This window comes from Acomys minous (assembly GCF_964271855.1).
Source record: "Acomys minous genome assembly, chromosome: 5".
Classification (NCBI taxonomy): domain Eukaryota; kingdom Metazoa; phylum Chordata; class Mammalia; order Rodentia; family Muridae; genus Acomys; species Acomys minous.
The window spans coordinates 41,563,225-41,570,124 of NC_140494.1; the positions used below are offsets into that span (position 1 = coordinate 41,563,225).

The 6,900-nt window shown below is 40.2% G+C and overlaps 1 pseudogene across 1 annotated transcript; it reads right to left on the reverse strand.

Moving 5' to 3' along the window:
- Positions 1-6,096: 6,096 nt before the first annotated feature.
- On the reverse strand, positions 6,097-6,642 carry LOC311597235 (sperm surface protein Sp17-like; annotated as a pseudogene). Its single transcript has one exon. The product of its transcript is annotated as a sperm surface protein Sp17-like (transcript).
- Positions 6,643-6,900: the final 258 nt, after the last annotated feature.

The window sequence follows — 6,900 nt, forward strand, 5'->3', positions numbered from 1 at the left end:
TACTACCTAGAAATAGGTGATATATACATCCATCCATTTTAAGATGTAGATGAAAGTTCAATCGGAGCCATCCTGATTTACTGATCCACAATTGGTATTGAAATTTAGAAATGAATGTCTTTATATAGTAATTCTCAATACGTGAACAATTTTGTTTGGCCTTAGAGAAAAAAGTGAAGTGAACAAATCCATACAAATTAATATTAATTAACAATCATTTTCATATCATCAACCATCCCTAATACGGTTTTGCTGGTTTTAAAATGTTAGCTTTTATTTTTAGCATCTAATATATTTCTGCTTTAATTTTAAAAGACATAATATTAAGAAAATTGTCAAAGGTAAGTGACAAATTGGCAGAACCAAAGGCACACCTACTAATATATGGTGTCAAAGTGTAAGGCTCACTTTGGAATTCCAGAAGGGAAACTTCATTCTTTTTTTTTTTTAACTTTTTTTTCTCCTTTATTAATTTATTCTTGTTACATCTCAATGGTTATCCCATCCCTTGTATCCTCCCATTCTTCCCTCCCTCCCATTTTCCCCGTATTCCCCTCCCCTATGACTGTTCCTGAGGGGGATTACCTCCCCCTGTATATGCTCATAGGGTATCAAGTCTCTTCTTGGTAACCTGCTGTCCTTATTCAGCTCATGTTCCTGAGGGGAAAACCTCTTTCTCTTTCTTCGCACTGTCCTCAATGCCCTTCAACTCAATGTCCTTCTTCTCTACTTCCTGTGTAGCTCTCTGTACATCCTCCCGTTTTCCTCTCAATCTCTATGGTTTCTTCCCGATGTTCACTTTCTCTCAATCTGGCTGCTTGCTCTTCCTCTTGATCTAGGGTTAACTTTCTTTAATCCTGTTTACAGAAAGATCTTGAATTAAAGATGTGTGCTAGGGCTGAGCCATATGACAAGTACTTGTTTACAGCCAACAGAAATCTCTACAGTCAAAGAAAGCCATACCACCATTAGAAACAAGCTTTAACAGTCTACAATCTCAGGCATCACAATGGTATAAAATATCCCGCAACACAGAAGTATTTTATTTTATTGGTGTGGGAGAGAGAAAGAGAGAGAGAGAGAGAGAGAGAGAGAGAGAGAGAGAGAGAGAGAGAGAGAGAGAGAGAGAGAGAGAGAGAAGGGTTTATTTGGCTTACACTTCCACATCACAGTTCATGACCAAAGGAAGTCAGCACAGGAACTCAAGTAGGACAGGATCCTGGAGGGAAGAGCTAAATACAGAATCCACAGAGGGGTGCTGCTCACTGACTTGTGCTCCAGGCCTTGCTCAATCTCTTTCTTTAAAATCCAGGGCTCTATCAAAACACTAGTCCAAGGGATACATACCATGAAAAACTTTACTTACCAAGAAAGTGGGTCAGAGGAGAGGACATCCTATTGAGACTTTAGGCGAGAGTAGCATAGAACAATGGGGAAATATTAGGATCCACAGGGTCCTGGAAACCTACAAGAAGAACTTTATGACAGGCAGATCTGGGTCCTGGGGTCCTCCTCAAATTAAGGCACCAGCCAAGGAGAATATAGGCAAGTAAACTTCGAACCCCTACCAAGGCCTAGCCGACAAACATGATATTCTCCACCGTTGAGTGGAGAGTGAGATCTGACTCTCAAACAAACTCTGGTGCCCCCTTTTCTGACCACGTCCCCTGGATGGGGAGGCCTGGGGGCACTCAGAGGAAGGATAGCAAGTTACCAAGAAGAGACTCGATATTCTAAGAGCATATATAGGGGGAGGAGGTCTCCCTCAGTCACAGACATAGGGGAGGGGAGAAGGGGGGAAGTGGGAGGGAGGGAACAATGAGAGGAAATAGGGGAAGGGCTAACAATTGAGATGTAATATGAATAAATTTTAAAAAAATCCAGGGCTAACAGCCCAGGGATAGTACTACTCACAATGGGCTGGGGCCTCCCCCATTAATCACTTGTTTAAAATGCCTCACAGTGGGATCTGATGGCATTTTCTCACTTGAGGTTCCCTTCTTTCAGATGTGTCAAGTTGACTTAAAACTATCCAGCACACATAGGGAACGGTTTTTATATAATTTTAAACACTTTTTTAAATTTAAATATATCCTGATCATACTCTTCCCCTGCTCCAAGTCTCTGCAGGTTCTTCCTCACTCCTTACCAACCCAACCTTAATTTCTTTCTCAATAACAAACCAACAAACAAACAAAAAACAATACAACAACACTCCTAACACCAAAAAATAAAACAAAACCACACTCAAAACAATAACAAAACCACACCAAACTGTAACCAAATAAAAGCACAGAAAAAAAAAAGAAAAACAAAAAACAAGGACTTGAATCATATGTTGGTCAACAACTACCTTTGAAGTGAGACTTGTCCTGTAGTGGTTGATATATCCTTATGTCATTCAATTGAAGAAAACAGATTTTTTTTCCTCTTCCAGCAGGTATAAATGTCAGTTCAGTTGACACTGGTAGCTAGGTTTTCATTGATTGATTGGTTCATTCATTCATTATTTTTTAAAAAAATATATCAAAATATAATAGAATGAGATAAAAAACATAAGCCATCACATTGACGTTGGACATGACAAACCAACAGGAGAAGAAGAGCCCAAGAGCATGAGAATCAGAAACCCACTCATTCAAAGATGCACGAGTCCCTTAAAATCACTAACCTTGCAGCCACACGTATGTGCAGAGGACCTGGTGCCGACTCCTGCAGGCCCTGGGCACGCTGGCTTAGTTTCTGTGAGTTGAAGTGAGCTTTGTTCATGTTGATTTAGAAGGCCCCATTTTCCTGGTGTCCTCCTTCCTCTCTGGCTCTTAGACCCTTTCCCCCTCCTCTTCCATAGGGTTCCCTGAGATCCATGAGGAGGGATCTGATAAGGACATTCAATTTAGGAGGACTGAGTGGGGATAATGTAGCACATTTACAAAATGAAGTATCACTTGGCTGTTCAAAAAAAAAATGAAAATTTCAAGGCAAATGGATCTAAACAGAAAATATCATCCTGAGTGAGGTACTCTAGATCCGGAAAGACAAATACTACATGTGTTTTCTTATATGTGAATATTAGCTGGGAAGTCAATGAAAACCACATTCTAATACGTAGAACCAGAGAGGTTAATTATAAGGTAAGAGACTACAGGGAACAGATAGATCTTGTTAGAAAGGGGAAATAGATATGGATAAATGGGAGTCTGGAATAGAAGGATCAAGTGGGAGGGTACGGAGAGAGAGAGTTGTGGCAGAGAATACAGGGAAAGGCAGCTAAAATTAAGGAGCATATGAATGATAGTATAGAAACTTCCTAAAATGAAGCTGCTCTAAATGGAACTGCCAAATAATGGGGAAGGGGAAGTCCCAAGTGGCCATCTCTTGGTCACCCACCAAAGCTTCTAGTACTGGGATCAGGGTGCATCTAACTGTAGCTCAAAGCCATCATGGCACACACAGATGCATAGATGTACACACATTTAATACAAATTAATTTTCAAAACATGCACAAGCTTTAGCTCTCTGACATCCTGCATGGAGTTATCTCTTTTCCATTGTATGTAGGTGAGATATTAACATGCAGTGAAATTTTTGAGACAAATTGAAGATGTATCTTGTGAATGCAGTAAGGAATGACAGTGGGTGAACAAGAAAATATAAACAGTCTCAGGATAAATGCTTCCCAAACTGTTCCTGAGAGGCAAAGAAAGGGTTGTTTTACTTTATTGTTCTGTGCCAGTAACATTTTAACTTATATCAATTTATTGTCATGACTGTAAAGATAAATTTGTTAACTGGAGATAAAGAAATAGTCATTTGCCAATACTTATCAGTGTTCTTTGTGAGATAATTTAGACATGAGCAAACCAGACCTTTGATAAACATTTTTGCTCATGTAATATTATTCACTGTATTATTTGCAGTTGATAATGACATTTCTACAGACCTCAGTGTTAGTCTTTCAAAGTATATAGAATAATTAAAAACAATATGTTGTGACTCACTATAAGATTATGTAAATATTTATAAGTCAAATGTTATGGGTCAAGGATTTTCATAATTAAAAAAATGGAGCCATAATGTGTCTTCTTTTGTTTGCTTCAGCTATTTGGACTCTAACACCCATTGAAAAACTTAAAGAATGGTGATCTTTTCCCCTCCATATACAACGTACAAAGCAACAGAAACTTCAATAGGTCTAAATAATTATGGAGCTTTAAAAATTAGATGGTGAAGTATCCCAGGATAAATGGTAAGAGTTGTGGCTTTGAGTGAAGCACATTATCCAATCATAATTTTCTATGGCTGCGAAATGACTTAAATTATAGATAATGAGTTCTTTTATTCAGGATTCCACAATCTCTTTAAATTGGAGTCCCTCATAATCCTTGTTATTGCGAGCAGAATTTTTCTCTCACTAGTGAAGAGCATGCCTTTTCCCCTGATAGAAAACTTGGAAGTTCTACCAAGCTCACCACCCGCCCCTGAAATGCACCCAGGAGAACTATTTTAAATGTCAGGCCTGGGAAGTTGCCTGTAAAGGCTCCTGCTTTGTCTCCCAGGGGAATCTGATGTGTGTCCCTGCAGCTCTTCTCTTGCTGAGTCTGTTTCTGTGTTTGCTTTGGGAACATTACTGAATAGTTACATGATTTATATCTGCTTTCAAACCAGGCTGGAGGCCAAATGGCTCTCTGTACAAATTACAAATGCTGGGGCTTTGCAATCTGCTTTGTTTAGTATTGTTTATCTGGAAGGCTGCAAACAATATTGATGCTACCAGATAAGACTGGTCAGAAAACTAGTTGGCAGAAAACTAGCATGGAGTTAGAACAGTGGGAGAGAGAATTTGCCAGCGACAAACTCTGATGTGTGAATCTACAATTCTTAAATTATCGCCTCCATGTCTGTTTGGTTAGTTGTTTTGTTCGTTTGTTTATTTGATTGCGTAGACATCCTCTATATATTATATGTTGGTATTTTTGCCTAGAATAGAGCTACAGATGTAGAAAGAAGCCCCCCATTTCTCCATGTGTTTCTCTTGATGATCACCCCCTCCTCTTATTTAAAGTGAGGGGCTAACTGAGCATACATAAAGCAATGTTTTAAAATACAGCTTTCCCCGCTGCATACTGTTATTTTGGGTTGTTTTGAGGTTGTGATTTGTGTTCATTATGGGAATGTCACTCAAACAGTGACAGTAGAGGAAAGGAGCTACACGCAGAGATAGGGTATGGACTTTTTTTCTATGCCTAAGTAAGATGAGTCTGGACCGGTAAAGGGACAGCTGGCTTAAAAGTCCATCACATGAAACGGAGTCACTGTTTTCACACCTTGAGTTTTAGAATGGGAAACTACTGGAATCAGATAAATTCTGTGCTTCTGCTTAAAATCTGGAATTATCCACCTCACATGAGAAAGAGTTCTGGGTTTGTGGGTTTGGATTGCTCTTTTTCACTTGCTGGAAAAAAAATTACATAAACCTAAACTAAACACACAAATTACACATCAAGACACGAGGAACATTTCAGTAATTTCAAGCTGATTGTTAAGACCGAAGTGTCCCGAGAAAATAACCCTACACAGAAGAGCATCTAAAACCTACAAGAAGAACTTTATGGACAGGCAGATTTGGCCCTGGGGTCCTCCTCAAACTAAGGCACCAGCCAAGGAGAATATAGGCAGTAAACTTCGAACTCCTACCAAGACCTAGCCGATGAACATGATATTCTCCACCTTTGAGTGGAGAGCGAGATCTGACTCTCACACGAACTCTGGTGCCCCTTTTCTGACCACGTCCCCTGGATGGGGAGGCCTGGCGGCACTCAGAGGAAGGATAGCAAGTTACCAAGAAGAGACTCAATATTCTAAGAGCATATATAGGGGAAGGAGGTCTCCCTGAATCACAGACATAGGGGAAGGCAGAAGGGGGGAAGTGGGAGGGAGGAAAGAGTGGGAGGAAACAGGGGAAGGGCTAACAATCGAGATGTAATATGAATAAATTAATTAAAAAAAAGAAAGACGAATTTTGGACATTTTCCTCCCATAGCAGGATTTTCTGGACCCGCCAGTGTTTAAATAATGACATAAAGACTTATTATTTTTTTTTCATGTTTTCTGGAGGTTAAAACCTGTGACCTCACTCTTGTTCCTCTCTTTTCTCTTGTCCAATTTTATCTGACTTCATTTTCTTTACTTCTTCTCTGGCCACTTGTCCCCGGAAGGCTGACTAGATTTTTGAGAGCATCTTGCTCCTCCTTTTCTTTTTCTTCCTCAGTAGACTCCTCAAAGGTGTTTCTTCTCTCCCAGATGACCTGGCCATTTCTTGCTCCCATTTCTCAGGTTGTTCTTGGTTCTTGAATGTGTGGTTGTTGTAGAAGCGGTCCTTTAGCTTAGACCCTCATTGTGCTGGATCAAAGTTGGTTTTCTCTCTTTTCTCTAGAAGGTTCTCAAAATACGCTGCGGCAAAAGCTGGTATATTGTCCGGTTGGTCCCTCAGAATCTCCCGTGTCAGCCCTTCAAGAAGATTTCCAAATCTTTGTGGAATTCGGTAGTGGGTGTTGGAGAAAGGAATCAACATCTCCTTGGAAAGGATTGCCTATGGTACCTCTTCTTTCTCTTCAAGCTGGTCTGGATGGTTCCAGTTGTTTTATCTCGACTTATTATTATTTATAAAAGCTTAGGCACTATAGCTGGGTAGACTCTCAGCTAGCTCATACAAATTAACCCCCACTAGTCCTGGCTACTTCCCGCCACGTGGCCCATTACGTCTCTCTCGCTCAGTCCTGGCACTAGATCCTTCGTGTGTCGCTCGTGATTCTTCCTATACCTGCTTCCTCTCACAGGTGCCATCTCTGTTTGGAAGTCATGCCTTTTCTCTCCTGCACAGCTACAAGTCGTCAGCGCTTT